Raw genomic sequence first — 20,375 nt, forward strand, 5'->3', positions numbered from 1 at the left:
GATAGAGGTTTCATTACTGGCAACCCGAAAAATTCAAAAACCATGCATCAGACCCAAAAAATTAAGAGATTCACTTAAAATTCATGATTTTTACAAAATAATAAATGGAGGGGTATTTGTTTTCTGGATTGCATTCCTAGGATTTGATTTTCCAAGCTTACTCTTCAGCCACAAAAGCTAGAAACTTAATTTAAAAAATAAAAAAGTGAGATTCTCATACAACAAGACTAGGAGATGGGGTTTTTAGAAAAACAGCAATTATCACAAGACTGGACAACACTGAAATCTCCAGTCAGATTCTTCAGAGCCAGGGTTTTGGATACGCATCCAGACTTTTACATGGCTATCTTACTGGACATGAACTCTGAACTTTCCAAGGTTTGACCATCACAAATTATTCCAGTGTTTGCCAGTTTAAGTAAACCAGTAATTATGCTAGTAAGAATGCCAAAAAACCCTAAACCAACTTAGAATCTATGCCACCTCTTCTACTGCAAGGAAGAGCAGCTGTTACAAAGCCAATCAGAAATGAAAGAATCAAATAGAGGTGCAACTATCTGTGCCAATCAAATACAATGTTTTCCCGGAGTGGCCTAGTTTGTCGAAAAGGGTGACAAAGCTCATAGTGATAGCTGAGGAAGAAAGTGAAAGCAATAGGTCTGGGTCAGGCACTGAGCCTGTTATAAAGGAGGATTGCTATTACAATAACAATGTATTTGCAACATTATACTGCAGTTAAGGTTGTGTCTGAGCTCCCATTAGGATCCTTCTATTCTTTCTATTCCCAAGGATTTATAACTCAGCCACAAAAATCTGCTATCAGTTTATATTTGTTCTGAGTGTGGGGATGGGGTTGCTTTCTTTGCTTTTGTCATAAACAAATAGTTAAAGGTTAATGTCTTTTTTACCTGTAAAGGGTTAACAAGCTAAGTGAACCTGGCTGACACCTGACCAGAGGACCAATCGGGGGACAAGATACTTTCAAATCTTGGTGGAGGGAAGTCTTTGTTTGTGCTTTTTGGGTTGTTCTTTGTTCTCTCTTGGGATTAAGAGGAGCCAGATATGCAACCAGTTTTTTCCAACCTTTCTAAAACAGTCTATCATGTTCTAAATAGTAAGTACTATATAGGAGGCAAATTAATCTTTATATTTGTTTTCAAGCCATAGAGGCGGCCCACAGGAGAGAGATAGAAAGGCAACAAAAGGAGCTAGAGATAAAAGAAGAAGAGAGGGAAGAGAGGCAGAGAGAGAGAAAGCATGAACTGGAAGTAGCAAAGACTAAGCCAAATGTTCCAGCCAACCCTACCAGCCCTTCTCCAGGTACTGTTCCCCATCCCAGAAAATTTCCCACCTACAAGACAGGTGATGACACTGAGGCCTTCTTAGAAAATTTTGAAAGGACTTGCCATGGGTACAACATCTCTGAAGACCAGTACATGATAGAGCTGAGGCCACAGCTCAGTGGACCCCTAGCAGAGGTAGTGGCTGAAATGCCTAAGGAACACATGAACAACTATAAACTTTTTCAAACCAAGGCCAGAATCAGAATGGGACTAACCCCTGAGCATGCCCGTCAGCAGTTCAGAGCCCTAAGGTGGAAACCTGTTGTGTCATTCACCCGACACGCCTATCAAATTGGAAAGAATTATGATGCCTGGATATCAGGAGCAAACGTTAAATCTCTGGACGAGCTGTCCCTCCTAATACAACTGGAGCAGTTCTTAGAAGGTGTTCCTGAGGAAATAGAAAGGTACATCCTAGATGGGAAGCCCAAAACTGTAACTGAGGCAGGGGAGATTGGAGCCAGATGGGTGGAAGTGGCAAAAAAGAAAAAAGCTACTGTTAAGGGGAGTGAATATCATAGGGAGCACACAGACAATAAACCCTATCCCCGAGGGCAACCCGAGACCCCACCTCCAACCCAAGGAAAGCCCCAGACTCCCTATTCTCCCATCTCACCGGTCTCCAGCAACCCACCTCTGCCCAGTGACCAGTCAGCTGGGCAATGCTTTAAATGTCATGAACTAGGACATATAAAGGCCAACTGCCCCAAGAACCCCAACCGAGTGCAGTTCATTACACCACCATCACACCAAAGATCCCCAGGCCCAGATACCTCTCAAATACCCTCGGAGCGAAGGGAAACTTTGAGAGTGGGCGGAAAGAAGCTTATCACGTGGAGAGACACGGGGGCACAAGTGTCAGCTATCCACCAATCCTTAGTGGACCCCAAGTTCATCAACCCAAAGGCCTAAGTGACAATTTACCCCTGCATGTCAAAATCTGTAGACTTGCCTACAGCTGAACTGCCTGTCCAATACAAAGGCTGGTCAGGAATGTGGACTTTTGCAGTCTATGACAATTATCCCATCCCCATGCTACTGCGGAAAGACTTGGCCAACCAGGTAAAGTGGGTCAAGAGGGTGGGAATGGTCACACGCAGCCAAGCCAGGCAAGCTTCCAAACCCATCCCTGTTCCTGAGCCATCCACAAGGGCCCTGTCTGTGTTACCAGAGACCCAGACAGAGGTGGTGGACGTGGATCCCCTGCCAACAACGGCAACAGCCACAGTGCCTCCAGTCCCAGAACCAGAACTGGAAAAGCAACCAGCACCAGAACCGTTGCCAGCACTGACGCCAGCGCTTACAAACCCATCTTCCACCCCAGCGCCAGAGGGCCTGAAGTGGCTGAAGCAGCAGACAACCCTACCCAAAAAGCTCAGCCAGAGCCTGAAATATCGCATAGTGCACCAGCGGAGAGGGGTTCACCAGCAACGAAAACAACCCCATCACCTGCATCGCTTCCAGAGGGACCAAGCCCAAGTCCATAGTCTAAGGAGGAACTGGTGTCTCCAGCCTCAAGGGAACAGTTCCAGACTGAGCAGGAAGCAGATGACAGCCTTCAGAAAGCTTGGGCGGCGGCACGGAGCACCTCACTGCCTCTCAGCTCTTCTAAACAATCCCGGTTTGATGTAGAACAAGGACTTTTATACAAGGAGACTCTTTCTGGTGGACACCAGGAAGACTGGCATCCTCAAAAACAGTTGGTGATTCCAACTAAGCACTGGGGGAAGCTCTTAAGTTTAGCCCATGATCATCCCAGTGGCCATGCTGGGGGGAACAGAACCAAAGACAGGTTGGGGAAGTCCTTCCACTGGGAGGGGATGGGCAAGGACGTTGCCAAGTATGTCCAGTCTTGTGAGGTGTGCCAAAGAGTGGGAAAGCCCCAATAACAGGTCAAGGCCCCTCTCCAGCCACTCCCCATAATTGAGGACCCATTTCAGTGAGTAGCTGGGGATATTCTGGGTCCTTTCCCAAAAAAGACCCCCAGAGGAAAGCAGTACATACTGACTTTCGTGGACTTTGCTACCCGATGGCCGGAAGCAGTAGCTCTAAGCAACACCAGGGCTAAAACTGTGTGCCAGGCCCTAACAGACATTTTTGCCAGGGTAGGTTGGACCTCCGACATCCTTACAGATTCAGGAACTAATTTCCTGGCAGGGACCATGAAAGATCTGTGGGAAGCTCATGGGGTGAATCACTTGGTTGCCACCCTTTACCACCATCAAACCAATGGCCTGGTGGAGAGGTTTAATGGAACTTTGGGGGCCATGATACGTAAATATTTCACTGAACACTCCAGTGATTGGGACCTAGTGTTACAGCAGTTGCTTTTTGCCTACAGGGCTGTACCACATCCCAGTTTAGGGTTTTCACCGTTTGAACTTGTGTATGGCCACGAGGTTAAGGGGTCATTACAGTTGGTGAAGCAGCAATGGGAGGGGTTTATGCCTTCTCCAGGAACTAATATTCTAGACGTTGTAAGCAACCTACAAAGCACCCTCCGACACTCTTTAGCCCTTGCTAAAGAAAACCTAAATGCCCTGGAAAAGCTACACTCATATGTTTGGGGACGGCGGTTCCAGCTACAAACCGACCATGCTGAGTTAAAGTGGCTTCATACTGCCAAGGGAAACAACAAAAAACTTATTCGATGGAGTTTAGCTCTCCAAGATTTTGATTTTGAAATTCAACACATTTCAGGAGCTTCTAACAAAGTAGCTGATGCACTCTCCCGTGAGAGTTTCCCAGAATCAACTGGTTAAAAAGTTGTCCTTAAAACGTGCAAAGTCTTGTAGTTTACCTAATTAGTAGTATATGTAAAGGTGCATGTGTTTTATTAATCTGTTTATTCTAAAGTTCTAGGAAGAAATCACTGCCAGTGTGGTTCCACACTGTCTGAGATTTGGGGGGCGTGTCGTAAACAAATAGTTAAGGGTTAATGTCTTTTTTACCTGTAAAGGGTTAACAAGCTCAGTGAACCTGGCTGATACCTGACCAGAGGACCAATCAGGGGACAAGATACTTTCAAATCTTGGTGGAGGGAAGTCTTTGTTTGTGCTTTTTGGGTTGTTCTTTGTTCTCTCTTGGGATTAAGAGGAGCCAGACACGCAACCAGTTTTCTCCAATCTTTCTAAAACAGTCTATCATGTTCTAAATCGTAAGTACTAGATAGGAGGCAAATTAGTCTTTATATTTGTTTTCTTGATTTGCAAATGTGTATTTTGCTGGAAGAATATTTTACCTCTGTTTGCTGTAACTTATACTTAAGCTAGAGGGGAGGGAGTCCCTCTGGTCTATGTAAAGCTGAGACCCTGTAAACATTTTTCCATCTTGATTTTACAGAGATAATTTTTACTTTTTTCTTTCTTTAATTAAAAGCTTTTCTTTTTAAGAACCTGATTGATTTTGTCCTTGTGTAAGACCCAAGGGGACTGGATCTGAACTCACCAGGGATTGGTGGGGGAAAGGAGGAGCGGGGGGGGAAGGTGAATATCCTCTCTGTTTTAAGATTCAAGGAGTTTGAATCACAGTAATCTCTCAGGGTAACCCAGGGAGGGGAAAGTCTGGGAGGGAAAAGGTAAGGGAATGGTTTCTTTCCCCTTGTTTTAAGACCCAAGGGGTTTGGGTCTTGATCTCCCCAGGGAAGGTTTTGGGGGGACAAGGAGTGTACCAAACACTATATTTTGGTTGGTGGCAGGGCTATAAGATCTAAGCTAGGAATTAAGCTTAGAAGGGAAATGCAGGTCCCCACTTTCTGGACGCTAAAGTTCAAAATGGAAAAGAGACCTTAACAGCTTTCAAAAGCATACGTAATTTGTAGGCCTTTATTTTTTAAATCAGAAAAGAGAATTTAAAATAAAAAAAAAAGCAGAAGCAATAGATATTTATGCTCAGGTTCTGCAAACACTTTGATTCACCTTTTCTACAATGAAATTTTGCAAGCAATTCATATTTAACAGAAGGGCCTTTCCTAAATTGCCTGCACGTAATGATTTATTTTAAAATATAATTAAGACACCAATCGTAAAAAAAAATTGGATCAGAATAAGTGATTTTCTAAAGCTGACACTGATTCAGCTGCATGCTGACTGAGTAGCACTCTTTGCTGAAGACTTCCCCAGTGACAATGCATGTAGACATAGGAAGGAGCAGCAGAAATAAATATCCTCAGCACCAGGCCTTTCTATTTGATTCTTAGTTATTATTCACAGTGCTGGGTTTACAATGGTGCCAGTGCCACCATGGAGCCGGGCCCATGCTCAGAAGGGGCACCGACCTGCTCCATTTGCTGGCTTCCTCCCACCCACCACTTGCTCGTCTTGGCCTGCAGGATTCTCTGCATTTGTGGGGGGATCCAGGAGGGTCGGGGGGCTCTGGCCATAGGGAGTCGAAGGGGGTGTTGCAGAGATGCTGAATTTCTGATGTCCCCACGAGTGCTTGACCCCAGCTCTGTCCTAAACCTCGTCCCCACTCTACCCTTTCCCCCAAGGCCCTGCCACCCACCTTTTCCTGCCTCTGTTCCACCCCCGCCTCTTCCTCCCCCATTCCACAACCTGCCCAGAGTGCCCCTGCCTCTTTCTGCCCCTTCTCCTCCCCCTCCCCCACCCCTACCCCCAACACCTCCTGCCCACTGTTGAACAGCTGATCAGCTGCAGGCAGGAGGCGCTGGGGATGAGGGGGAGGATCTGATCAGTGGCATTGCCAATGGATACTGAGCACACACTATTTTTTCCTGTGGGTACTCCAGCTCTGGAGCACCCAGGGAGTCGGAACCTATGGGGTTTTGGGCGGAGGAGGGCTGTGTGGCATAGGTCAGCCCCTGAGGGGAAGGGTCATGCTGGCAGCACAGGGCTGGGCAGGGCCACTGTGTGTCCTGCAACTGCCAGTTTGTAAACAGTGCCCTCACACTGGGCTGGGCGGAGTGAGGCCGCTCCTGCCATGCCCCACTGCCCCTGGCTGGCCCCTTACTCTGGGGACTGGCCTCCCTGCACCATGCTCCATTGCCCCTTTGGGGACCCACAAATATGTTTGCCACCAGGCCTACAAAATGTTAATCTGATCCTGGTTATTCATACTTATGTATGATGCTATGATGTGACTCCCAGCTATGCTCGCCTTAGAAGGCAGGGATTCCTACAGTGACATGAGTTTACCTCCATCTAAGATTGGGACTCTGTCCCTGGAAAGTCTGCAGATATCATTATATAGCCCATTGCCTCTCTACCCATAAGTATTCTTTTGTGGCTTACAGCTACATCTTTTAAACTAGCAATTTTGGGTGCTTCACTGTATGGCTTGCCAACATCCTTAAAAGAGGCAGTTTGCCTATTCTCTGAAAATTAAGCTTCTTTAAGGTGTCTTAAGTTGGGCACTCAAAATCATTAGTTACTTTTGAAAATGTAGGCCTTAATTCATATCCCCTCTTCGGTCTCTGTGATTTCCCTCTCTCTGTAGAGGTAATTATTCCCTCAGGCCAATTTCCTCTGTGGTGTACTTTCATTGAAGGCAATGGAGTTACACTAGAGAAGAATTTAGCTTTATAGCTTAAATCATTCACAAACGCATACAGGCTCAAAACATTTTTGTTTCTTCTATGTTTTATTATCAGCAACTTTTATTTACAGGTTTTAAAGCTTTAAAGTATTAATAGTCTGATAGTTTGCAGACTTTGTTCCCATCTGCCTTTGTAACCTGGTATGTTGCTTGTTTATTGCAAATAACGTTGTATTTAAGTTTTATTTGCAAACTGGTCACAAGTAGTTCATCTGTAAAAATATGGATCACAAAATTCACATGCTTACCTCATGTGTTGTGAGGCTTAATTAGTGAATGTTTGTACAGTACATGAAAGATGAGAAATGCTACACAAGTATAATTACTGAGTCACATTTCTATTACACTGTTGTTATTATTCGGCAAGCTTTTTAGTCATATTTCAGTATACTGTGACTTATTGGGCTTTCATGGCATCTACCAAATCAGGATTGGGAAGAGAAGGCTTTTGATTAGTGCTGTAGTTCAAATCCCAGTGGATTGGTTTCCCCCTGGGCTCAGTTCTGTTCAATTCTTATTCACTTTCTTGAAGGACTGAATAGCTACATGAACACAACTTCCAAGCATCACTCCCCTGTGGACAATGCACTTAGAACATGCCTGCAGCAAGCACTATGTCTGCATGGGGAAGCACATGTATGTATTTGTGGTTTTAAGGCCAGCCTGAATGGTGATAAATCTGGTAAGTTTCTTCGTTAAGGAGCCAGGGCAGTTCCGAAGTACTATATGGCAGCACAATTTCAGAGCATATAAAGTTTAGGAAAGTCTTCAAGCCATTTTCCCCTTTTACTACCTGTTCCTTTGTTCCTATTTATTTAATCTACAATTTATTGAAGATGTCACTTGATAGGATCTTTACAGTGATTAGCTGGAACTTCTTCTAAAGTACTTCTCAGTAGGCACTGCATAACTCCCCTTTGATTACCATGTGATTAGTTTGTTCAGCTGATGGCCTTTCTTCTCCAAGATACTCATTGTGTCTTCTGCCTCCTCTGCAGTTCTTAAGAATTTAAATGAGCCATTTTATTTCTTCCTACAAGCAAAGATCGACAAACCCAGCCCTACCCTTCTGCTTTCATTTTTAGTGTGCCTAATAAAAGTCATGCAATTTTTTTTTCCTGTGGGTCATGGCTAATGGAGAATTTTATGTTGTTTCTGACATTGTCTGTTGCGCCTCCCACAAGACTAAATGCTTCTAAAGATTGAAAGACAGTAGCATAAATATCAGGGAAACACCTCTGGTGTGTCAGATCTAATTGGACCCTTGCACTTGGGGGACAAATACCTTCACTATATAACACAAAGCTCACCCTCATTCAGCACAGGCACACAGAGACTAGCAAAGGGAAGGCAAAATGAATAGTTGCCTATATAGGCCTATGTAGAGCAGTCTAACCAGGACACAGTGCCAAATTAGAGCCAATTGCTTTCACTCTTTTAGGTCAGCCCCCAACATACTTTTACTATATATATATGCCATATTTGCCGTGCTTTATCTGTTGATTTTCAGAGATTCAGAAAATCCTCTCCTCAGTGGCTCTCAGTTCAGGTTTCAACTGGGCTGAATTATGCATAAGTGAAAAAAACCAAATGAGACTTGTCACTTGGCGTGTACTTACCTGGGGCCAGATCCCGCAGAGGGGGACACAGCCCCAGTAAACGGACTGCTCAGTCACCAGAATATGGGCTTGTGGAACAGAAGCATCTGCCCCAGTTTAGACAAGTACTGGCAAAGTGCTGCAGTAGCCTGGGCAGAGAAAGGAGCAGAACTAATCCAACTAGTGCAGGGCTTGGGAAGAAGTAGTAGCAGGTGGACCCTGCTGTACAAATCCTCCATTGGGTTTTGGTCCCAGTGGAACCATACTGGCAAAGACCTCACCCACCATTATCTCTATGTCTAGTCCAAGGAGCTGCCATGCGGATAACTGATTCACAATGCACTGGAGGGTACAGAGTTCCCTGAAGGGGACTCTCCACTGCTTGAGCCCCTGTATGGAGTGGAAACATAGTTTTTCCTCCATGTTTGAGGCTTCATTCAGCCATGAGATTTTCCCCTTAGTTTCATCCCTAAATCTTGAACAGCAGCCTTCATCCCCAGCTGTTCTGACTTTACTCTTGCCTGGGTGTCTCTACAGCCCCTAAGTATCACAGAGATGGGTGTCTTAGAAATACCTGAGATTTATGGATATTTATTCATATTGTAAGCAGGTGAACAGATAGAGTGGCTTGTAACTACCAAATATATTTTAATTTGCCATCTAATAGGGACTTGGATCCAGGAGGTGACAGGTGAGGGCACTTGCATTCCTATGGCTAGCAGCTGATTTAGAGCCCGATTGGGGAGTTGTTATATTGGTGAGCACTTACTCATGCACATAATCCCGCACAAACCTTCAGTGACTAAATGCTCACCACTGTAAGTAAGGGCTTCCCAGTCTGGCCCCTACTGAATGTCTTCCACTGTAATATAAATGTTCCTTAATCCACCCTCTACTGTTCAAATACCTAAAGCTGTTTTTAAAGACAAGAAGTAGGACAGATTCCTCCATTCTGCATGTGTATTGATGAGTGTCTAAGGTAGAGACTGATGTTTGGATTAGCAAAGTAATAAACCCTCCGGAAGAAAGTCTGGTCTAAACCTAATTTTAAACTTCCCCATCTCTCTCCACCCCAAACTTACGAGAGCAGCTCCCTCTGTGGGTTTTCCTTCTTTGCTGTTTGTTTGTTCATTGACAGTGTATATAGGGAAGTGAGCAGAGGAGAATAACTTGTGGCTGCTAAGAAGTATTCTTTATTACTTCTACAGTGCATGTCAATTGACAGATGAATTTGAACAACAAACAGAGAGAGGATCCTGCCCCACAGAGCTTGCAAGCTAGCAATAAAATCCAACCAACGTTTACACACATACATAGCCCTAGCTCCACTACTAGTCCCCTTGCAGTCAATTACACGAGAGTGTGGGAGTGAACTACCCATGTGAGTAAGTCTTGCAAATCTGTGTTCCACATTCTTAGTAAAGAGGCACTCAGGCATTGCAGTGATGGGCTCAATATAAGAACCTAATTAGAGAGAGAGAGAGATACTAGTAGAATTATATTACAGTAGCAGCCATAGGGCCCAATGAGGCCCATGGCCCCATTGTGCTAGGTGCTGCACAAACACATGGTCCCTGCCCCAAAGAGATTGAGAATTTACAGTCTGTATTATGATAATGATTTATTAATTATCAATAAAATACACTGTCTTTCTACTGCACATACCAACTGCAATTTAATAAGTACCTTCCAAAATTCATAGCAGATGCAATACATAAACTAAATAAGAGTGTCATACGAAAATCCTTGTCCAGTAAAAAGCCCTCTGTTGAACTTCACCCAAAAATCAGTGTGACCATCAGACCTTATAAACTAAATAATTCTGGGTGCTTGGAAGTAAGAGGTAGCTTTCTTCTCCTTGAGTTAGCACTGAATCTGTGATCCAGTTACCATCTTTGATAGGAGATGTAAATCCAAGGCCTTGATCCTCTGTGATCATTAAAGATTATGTGACTGTTAAAGATCCCTTTGTGCATTTCATGAGAGAAATGGTTTTGATCCTGGTGTCCTGGCTGAGTTTCTTCCTGTAGAATTACATGCCACCCACCTAAAATCCACTCTGCAGTTTTAACTGCATAAGTAAGCTTGGAAGGATTAATTTTTATTAGTAAATGTTGGTAAACGTCAATTTCACCATAAACACAAACTGATGAAAAAATATTTCCATCTATAATAATCGAAATCTACAGATATGCAAAGTAAGAAAAATGCTGCTAGAGAGTTAGAGATTGATTTAAGGATATTTACTTTGTATATTTTTAAATGTGATGTTAACAGTTTGTATTTTAACAGTTATAAAGCTTTAACTCTTTGAATTTCAATAACTACTGTCATTAAGTAATTATTGTCGACCCCCCCCACATAATTTGCACAACTGTGAAAATTTAAATCATTTTTAAAAATGCTTGAAACCCATAATTTTGCAAAACTACAAAAATTTAAACATACAAATTTAAAAAATGCTAATAAATAAACATCGATATTACCCATTGAAATGATTAAAAAAAAATAAATTCTGCCAAGCTTATGCATATGTTATTCTTCACTTCCTGCTAGAGATAGGCCTGAGCCAAACCCCAAATCTAACTCCTTGGCCTGCCAAACTTTAGGAAGGTTTGGCTCCAGATTTGAATTCTGCAGCTGGCCTTTATCACCCTGAAGTTTGGTGAAGTTTGGCTCAAATTCCAGCTCCAAACTTTGCAGCTTGGGTTCACCACTAATTCCTACACATTGCTGTGCTGTGTTAATACATGCTGTTAAACAACTGCTGCTTTTCATCTCAGAGATGGTTGCATTTCTGCAGTGGGTAAAGTGATTCCATTTCCAATAGGGCTTTAAGCTCTTTGGATGTGAATAATGATATTTAAATGTACCCTATCACCATATATCCTCCTTTTAAAAGAAACTGTGTCCATAACTCTTCTCACAGTAAGAAGTAGAATAGCCCAAAGAGCAGCAATATGTAGCGACAGAAATACAGTCTATATCCACTCCTACACAGAGATCCTACATAGGATCCAAAACCCTGCTCCTACTGACCTCAGAAGGAGAGGAGGAATATGAAAGCCAATGGGACTTTGGGAAAATTTTACCCTAAGTAAAGTTAAGGCTCAATCTTTCTCTTAGTATGTTGAAGTCCCAAATGCTAGACAGCCGAATCACACTAAGGCATCAGCATTTTATGAGCACAGCCAGTGCTCCCGCTCTACTCCTTTGGTGGTGAGTTAAAGTTCTGCCATGTTGTTCTAGACTAGATGGCATGAAGTGTGTGTGTGTCACTGGGGTAGGGAGTATTCTATTCTCCTCTTGATCCAAGATAATTTACATCCATAGCTCCCGAATGACTAAGACAAGAATACACCTTAGGGGAGTTTGCAATGGATGTGAGCGATACTAAGACAAAGAGGCATATTTGTGGGAAGGAGCCTTATTCTAAAGAGAGCCATCAAAAATGGTATCTGAATATTAAAATTGCAATCTTGTTCCCTTAGATATTTTCTGAGATCGGTGGGGGAAGAAATCAATGTTAACAGCATTCGGAACTTCAGCAGCATAAGAAAAGGGTGTGCTTTGTCATGATATGAGCAAGCAGCAGCCTCATGGGCTTAGAGTGTGCTTTCAAAATGAAGAGATTTTAATATTGTTCATTTCCAGCATGAGTTTGACCAGTTCCAGATGAGATCCTGGCATTACAGAACTAAATGTTTTCAAAAATATCTTTAATGAACTGAAAATGTTAATTTGAGAGTCTGTTCTGTGGAAAGAGTGAGACTCGCAGAGGGAAGGAAATGACACAGTTTGTTGACTGGCAGGAGGCTACTTTCAATCCCGCTTGAAAGAGGCAGAGGAGAGAGAAAGGTCTTTATCCTGTGTCAGAAATACAGAATCACATCTTGTCTTCAAGGAGAGCTTTGTCACAAATCATAAAGGATGATTCCATCTTCCCCAGCCTTTTGTTTCTGGACCACGACAGCCTCAAAATAAAATGTAAATCCACAAGAACCCACAAAAACCTCTCAAAGGTTCCCCACATCACCATCATAGCAAGTCAGATTTTTATCAAGGTGCTATTTCGCATTAATGTCAGCAACACCCACAGCACACAAAGAAAAACCAGAGAGTAACAGGCTATGCTAAATATGCTGATTATAAGTCATCTGACAGATATAATTATAGGAATTGCTCTCTGGACCCAAACTGTTATTTATTTCTGCTGCTGTGACCCTGCACAGGGAACTTGCCACCCTAACTCCCGCCAAAAAATGGCTTTTCTAACTGAAAGAAAATCCAAGCCAAGTTCTACTAGTATGCTCAGCTGGGTGCCAGGAAATGTGTAAATTTTTGTGAGCTTCGGCTAGTTTGCCAGAAGCCTGCAATGCGTCTGGACATGAACGGTTCCCTTTTGTAAGCCCAGGCCTGACCAACCAGGAAGTTCTAAACAGAGTCAGAGAAAGAGAGAGAGAGACTTCTGCACTGGTAACACAATGACTTTGCTGTAGCACCTTTCCTTTCTGTACCAGGCATCATATTTGGGGGGCAGGGATTGTTAGATCCTTTTAATCCTTCAAATAACCAATTTTTGATCATTGATTTGCCGATAACTTCACTCTCGCTCTCTCAGCTTCACAATGGATATTATTAACTCTGCTTGTTTCTGCAAATACCAGCTTTAACCCCTTGTATTCCTATGGGATGGCGGGAGAAGGAAAAGAGTCATTTATGTGATTGTTTTTTCAAAGAGAAAGAAACAGTCACGGTTTCAAGTAGCAACAAGCCCTTAACTGATTTGCCAGTGCTTCTGAGAGGAGTACTGGAAATGCATACTGCTTCAAAGTATCAACTTCTGCCCAACAAGCAAGTCTTTTTCCTTATAACTTTGGCTTGGAGTATGTATTTGAATAAATATTAAATATTTCACATAACTCACAATAATATAACCTTTGGAACTTTTACTGCTTAACAAAATCCTTGCGGTTTGTCTCACAATTCCCTAGTTTTAATTTCTTTCCTTTTTAAAGGTAGCCATAAACTTAAACACAGAAGTCACAATTATTTTCTTTCTGCACACTATCTTTTTAACTGGATGGTAGATCTGGGCATAAAATCATAGCCAAAAATAAATGTATGTTTATAAAGCAAATTAAAAATACAACTTCATTCATACAACACCTCTTTCTCATACCATACCCTACCATTCCATCCCATCTAGCACTAGAATTCAGCTCTTGAAAACATCCTTCAGTAAGAAATGAATACAGAGAAATGTTCACTGTGACTTTAGTCAGACTGTGACTTTGTTGACTGGGAGGAAGCATTGCAATATGAGGTCCTGATTCAGGACAGCACATAAGCATGAGCTTAACTTTAATTGGACTTAAATATGTGAGAAAGAAAGAAAGAAAGAAAGAAAGAAAGAAAGAAAGAAAGAAAGAAGGAAAGAAAGAAAGAAAGAAAGAACAGACCAGCAGGGACAATGGAGCTGAGGTAACATAAAGCAGTAACCAGGTCTGAAGTTTCATGGGCTTCATAGAATACAAAGATCATTATGATATTCACATTAGAAAATGTGTGAAGATAAGCAAATAACAGGACAGCTGAATAAGGGAAGGGGAAAGAAGGGAAATTGGAAGAGTGCAGGGGGAAGACAAGTGATCACATACATGGCTGGGGGAAAAACTCACAGAATCTTTTAGATACAAAGCTCCACTTTGCTCTACAGCAAATGAACCCAAGCTACAGCTAGCTGGATCCCTATGACAATACTAACATACTGGGATTTATGTAATTTTTTCCACTTTTCTTAAAGCCATTGCCACCTTTCAGTCCAAATAATGCTGAAGTCTGTCCAGCTACAGACAGTGCCCCAGGATATTTAAAAATGAAAACACTGTTGTTCCTGGTCCTTATTGAGGCAAAAATCAACAGCCAAATGAAGATTTCAGGGAATGGCCAACTACATTTCCAACATTTGTAAAATGTGAACAAAAAAACCCAAAGTGATTTCATAACTAGCCCCTCAAAAAGCACGCACACGCACACACACACACACACTCTCTCTCTCTCTCTCTCCCCCACCCCCAGTGGAAGAGCAGTAGCATATCAAGTGACCATATCAACTGTAAATACTTCAAACATTAGGCCTTAAAATTAGAGTTATGCAGAGAACAGAAGTTCTGTTTCATGAAAGAGTCTGAGATTTTGAAATTTAGCTTTATTCTGAATCAGAACAAAACCCCAAAATTTCAAAATTCTCCACAAAGGAAAAGTCTGGGGAAAAATCATTTTGGGCGATTCAAAATATTTTGACAGTTTTCACTTTTTATTTTGTATTCTATTATTATAATAGAATACAAAATAAAAAGTCTATTTGAAAAGTCACTTCAAAATGAAAAATGGAAACATTTCATTCTGAAAATGTTAAGAATCAGTAGTTTCTACGTTTTCAGAACTATTTTTCCCAGTTTTCTTCCAAATGAAATTCCATCAAAATCAACCTGATTTCACAAAACATTTTGATTTTGACAGAACTGCCTGTTCTGATAAAAAAATGGTTCTACTGAAATTTCTCCAACCAACTCTACCTAGTGGATTCCCAGTAAATATTTTCTTCTGTGTCTGGTATTAAAGGAGCCTTTGTCACGTGATCTTGTAGGGGTCCATTTTTGTTGCCTTTTCTGTGGATAGTTATGTCAGGGTTTCATGGAAACCTTCATGCTGACAATCAAGTCACAGGCCTCTCCTAGTGTTCTGCAGTGATTGCTTCTCCCTTTTCCTTGGTCCATTTCAGCTTGAGCTGAGACAGCTCTACATAGCATTCTCTACTCTTCCCCTGGAGTTACTGAGCTGCATTCCCCTGAGGACTCTCTCTTCCAAGATATCCACCCAGCTTCCCTATTGACTAGCTGAGGTCCTGACCTGGCCCAGAAGAGAAGAAGAGCAGGAATAAGCAAGAGGCATATTACATCACTCATACTTAAATTATAGTAAACTTATATCCTCCCTCCAATAATTTGATGTACTTGCAGAGATCCTTGCTGGGAGGGAGCCAGGGGCTTCAGTGTCCAAGAGAGTCCAAAGGGAACAGAATAAGGAAGGTGCCCAAAGAAGGTGCCCGGGGGGGAGGGATAGCTCAGTGGTTTGAGCATTGGCCTACTAAACCCAGCGTTGTGAATTCAATCCTTGAGGGGGCCATTTGGGGAACTGGGGTAAAAATCTGGGGATTATTCCTGCTTTGAGCAGGGGGTTGGACTAGATAACCTCCTGAGGCCCCTTCCAATCCTAATATTCTATAATTCTAATGTAGACTAGCCCTAAGTAGAACAATAATTCTAACAAATTACCAGTAAAGGCATTTTCTATTAAAGACTGTTTTGAAATCCTAAATACTTTTGAGTGCCTCAGTGAAAGTTAGCCCCCCACAAAGAGGGTTAGGGTGCACAACCAGCACTTACTAAGTAGATCACCAGCGGTCTCGCTGACATTGTCAGTGTTACAGGATACAGTCAAAATGTTCACATGGATGAACTGGTCTTGAATAATTACTCCAATGTATTAGGTATAAGCTGGCCTTTCTTCGGCATCAGGTATGCCTGCATCTCTTTCCATCTAGTTTTCCTTCAATAAATATATTTAGTTTGGCCAAAGAAATTAAAATCCCAGTCTGAATTAACATTTTATTTCCCACACATGCCACTTACAGCATTCAGTTTAGCAGCTGGAGTGTAAGATCCTGCTCAACATCAGTCTTCTTCAACTTCTCCAAGACACCATTGCCAGAGAGCTGTGTTTATTGCACTTATCCAAATATAGTTTCATTTACTGGCGTTGGAGAGAACTGAGATTAACCCAATTCATCCTGGCCAAAAGTATGCAGGGTAACCGAAGCTGAAAGCATGAAGACAGCAGCTTTCTATCTATTGGAAGTGGCTGTACAAAGAGCATCAGCATGAATAGGCTGTAACAAGGCTATTCCATGTCATCTGTCCATTTCCCCTAAATACAAGATATTGCCATGGATGACTTACTGGTGACAGAAGCTGTGTTCTTATGATCAAATACAATCTGAGTGTACAATCTAAGTGATTAGGACTTTAGTTTAAAGTGTTTATGAAATACTCATTCAAATGCACCAGCAAACCTCCCAACACTCACCTAGGAGTTTGTGTACAGTGGTGTCAGTCTCAGTATAGAACAGCCTGAACTAGCAGATCAGAAAAAGAAACCCATGTCTGTTCATGGGGGATGCTGTCTGGCCCGACAGCCTATGGAGAAGAATGGGGTGTGCTCCCCCAGACTACAACTTCCATGAGAAGCCATGGTGGAATTTCCCAGTCAAAATGTTTGTTTTTAAATCAGAAGATTTGGGCCAATATTTTTTGAGTTTGGGCTGAAAAAAATTCAGCTTTTGTTTTTTCACTGAAAAGTCAAAAATTTTCAAAGAAAATTTAGATGAAAACTGATTTTTTTCTCATTTTCATAAAAATTTTCCGTGTGTGTGTGTCTGATCAACTCTATTAACGTGCTCTCTGGCTTTAACCCTGCTCCAAAAGCTGACTGTCACATTCTGCCCTAGCTAGCAATTCCAAACGGTTTGAAGATGTAATCCCCTCTAGGGTGCTGTGCAATACCCTAAAAGATGTGAATAATTATGACAAGGTCCACATGAGAAAAGAAGGAATGCAACCCACTTGTCAAGTGTAGACTACAAGCGCTCTTGAGAATTACTGCTACCTGGGAATGCAGAAGCAGCTGGGGATCCAAAAAAAAAAACCAATTGTTAGACACACCCCACCAACTAGTGGCATCTATACCATTTCTGTTGGTTGCTCCCCTCAGCCTACAAGCATTATTCCATTCTTGTCTGATTTGGGTTGTAGCTATGTCCCCTTCTCTGTTAGAATCTGGATAAACTGACCCATGGGAAGAGACAGAAAATAAAGCTTGGTTTCATTAGCATACTTATAACACTGCCATCCATACTTACTTACTAACCCCTTTTAATGGCCCCATGTGCATGCTGAACTAGAGGGGTGACAAGATGGAATCCTGTGGAACTCTATATGAGTGAGCTCCTGGAATAGATGACCAAATGCCCAATACCACCCTTTACAAATCACCCATACAGAAAGGAGTAGAGACATACAAGAGTGACCCCAGCAATCCCCAGGAGTTTCCCCAGATACATCAACCACAGCTTGTGGGCAGTGATGTCAAAGGCAGCTGATGAATACAAAAGAGTTATCATGGACACCCAATCTTCCTCTGTCCCTGGAGGAGACTTCAACAGTGCCAACAATGTGATCTCTATACTCTGTTTAGATCCCAGTGAACAGGTGTCTCAATTAAGAAGACATTGTTTCAGTTAGGACTAATTGACATTGCTGCAGGCAGTCTGAGCTGAGTGGCCAGGGGCTGAATGGGCATGGTGGCTCTGATCCTTAGAGAGGTCCCTCCAAATAGAGGCTGAGACATGTTGATTGGTAGTGCGAGGAAGGCTGCTCTGACAGTGCCCGTGCTGTATCTGTTCTCATAATGCAATGAACAGACTCAAAACCACTGAAGTAAACAGAGGCAAGAACACTGTACTTGTATAACATGATTAACGTATGGGCCCTGTCATAAACAGATAGTTAAGGGTTAATGTCTCTTTTACCTGTAAACGGTTAACAAGCTCAGTGAACCTGGCTGACACCTGACCAAAAGACCAATCGGGGGACAAGATACTTTCAAATCTTGGTGGAGGGAAGTCTTTGTTTGTGCTTTTTGGGTTGTTCTTTGTTCTCTCTTGGAGTTAAGAGGGGCCAGATATGCAACCAGGTTTCTCCAATCTTTCTGAAACAGTCTCTCATGTTCAAAAATAGTAAGTTCTAGATAGAAGGCGGATTAGTCTTTATGTTTGTTTTCTTTATTTGCAAATGTGTATTTTGCTGGAAGGATATTTTTTCTTCTGTTTGCTGTACTTGTATCTTAGGCTAGGGGGGAGGGATTCCCTCTAGTTTATATAAGCTGAAGACCCTGTAAACATTTTCCATTTTGGTTTTACAGAGATAATTTTTATTTTTTCTTTCTTTAATTAAAAGCTTTCTTTTTTAAGAACCTGATTGATTTTTTTTCTTGTGTAAAACTCAAGGGGATTGGATCTGAACTCACCAGGGAGCAGGGGAGGGAGAGAAGGGTGAGGGAAGGTTAATTCCTCTCTGTTTTAGGATCCAAGGAGTTTGGATCAGTGTATCTCTCAGGGAAAGTCTGGGAGGGGGAAAGGAGGGGGAATGGTTTATTTCTCTCTGTTTTAAGACCCAAGGGATTTGAGTCTTGGGTTCCCCAGGGAAGGTTTTTTGGGGGGACAGAAAGTGTACCAAAACACTATATTTTTGGTTGGTGGCAGCGTTATCAGATCAAAGCTAGGAATTAAGCTTAGAAGGGTAGATGCAGGTCCAGGAGCGGCACCAGGGTTTCTGACGCCCTAGGTGGACAGCCATTTCGTCGCCCCCCGCGGGTCCGGTGGACCTACCGCAGTCATGCCGGCGGACGGTGCGCTGCTGGAAAGGCTCCGGTGGAGCTGCCGCACTGATGCCGGCGGGCAGTCCCCTGGTCTAAAGGCTCGAGTGGACCTGCCACAGGCATGACTGCGGTAGGTCCGCCGGAGCCGTTAGACCTGCGCACCGTCCGCCGAAATGACTGCGGCAGCTCCACCGGAGCCTTTCCAGCAGTGGACTGTCCGCCAGCATGACTGCGGTAGGTCCACTGGACCCGCGTGCCGCCACCCCCCGGCAAAATAGTGCCCCCCCCCCAAATTTTGGCGCCCTAGGCCATTGCCTAGGTCGCCTAAATGGTAGCGCCGGCCCTGTGCAGGTCCCCGCTTTCTGGACGCTAAAGTTCAAAGTGGGACTAATACCTTGACAGGCCCAGAATCAGCAAGATATTTAAGCATGAGCCTAACTTTAAGCATGCAAGTAATGTCACTGATTTCACTCAAAGGCATGTGAACCTGGGTCCACATATTTCTGCGCTGTTGAATCAAGGCCATAATTCAGAATGATTACATATAAAACACTCCACAGTAATATGGGAAATTTTGGCAAAAGGTGGATCATAAGTGGTTCATGTGAACAGGATGGTGAAACTGAACATTCCCTTGAATTCTAATGCCTGGCTGCCCAAAAGATAAATACAGGATGAGGACTGTAAGCCAGCACTTCTAGCCAAATGTAGAATTACGCTACAATGGAAATCCAGCATATCCTCCTCCAAATCTGATTGGATAAAGGCTATCAAAAATATAATCCATCTAAAAAAAGCCTGCTAGTCAGGTAACTAAAGGAAACTCAATTCACCTTATTGATGCTCCCAGAATACAGTCATGAAAAATTATCATGGTAAAAACACATTAACATTGTGATGGTTAACTGGCTCACATCTCTAGCTCACCTATTAAAAGTTAGTATTAAGCCTTACTTGCGTAAAGTATTCAGATTCTGTAAATCTCAATAATTCTTCATATGACACATCTAAATCCCTACATGGTCCTCCACAATTCGTTGTACTCTGTTATCTATTATCTGTAAACCATCTGTAAACACTCCATTGTCCTAACAGAGGAGATAGCCTCTTCTCTCCATTTACTGCATTATTTAAAATTCCTGAAAATAAATATAAAGTCCCCCATGTCTTGGACTCTACTAGCACTTTCCTTGACTCTTACCTTCTCCCTTTTCCCAAGGCCAAAAATATTGGAGCCATCCTTGACTTCAAACTTTCTTTTTCCTCTCCTCTCTCCCTTGCATATAAATCTGCTTGTCAGCACCTCCAGAACATTGACAAAACTCACCTTTACCTTGACCCTGCTTTGGCTGAACTCTCTAGCCAGACGATAATTACTTCC

The 20,375-nt window shown here is 42.6% G+C and overlaps 1 long non-coding RNA gene across 1 annotated transcript; it reads right to left on the reverse strand.

Moving 5' to 3' along the window:
- Positions 1–2,568: 2,568 nt before the first annotated feature.
- On the reverse strand, positions 2,569–16,696 carry LOC115647601. Its single transcript, XR_003999366.1, has 3 exons — positions 16,687–16,696; positions 3,401–3,407; positions 2,569–2,678 (listed from the first exon to the last, which is right to left on the reverse strand). It is a non-coding gene; the product is annotated as an uncharacterized LOC115647601 (long non-coding RNA).
- Positions 16,697–20,375: the final 3,679 nt, after the last annotated feature.

The sequence above is a fragment of the Gopherus evgoodei genome, chromosome 3, assembly GCF_007399415.2.
Source record: "Gopherus evgoodei ecotype Sinaloan lineage chromosome 3, rGopEvg1_v1.p, whole genome shotgun sequence".
NCBI lineage: Eukaryota > Metazoa > Chordata > Testudines > Testudinidae > Gopherus > Gopherus evgoodei.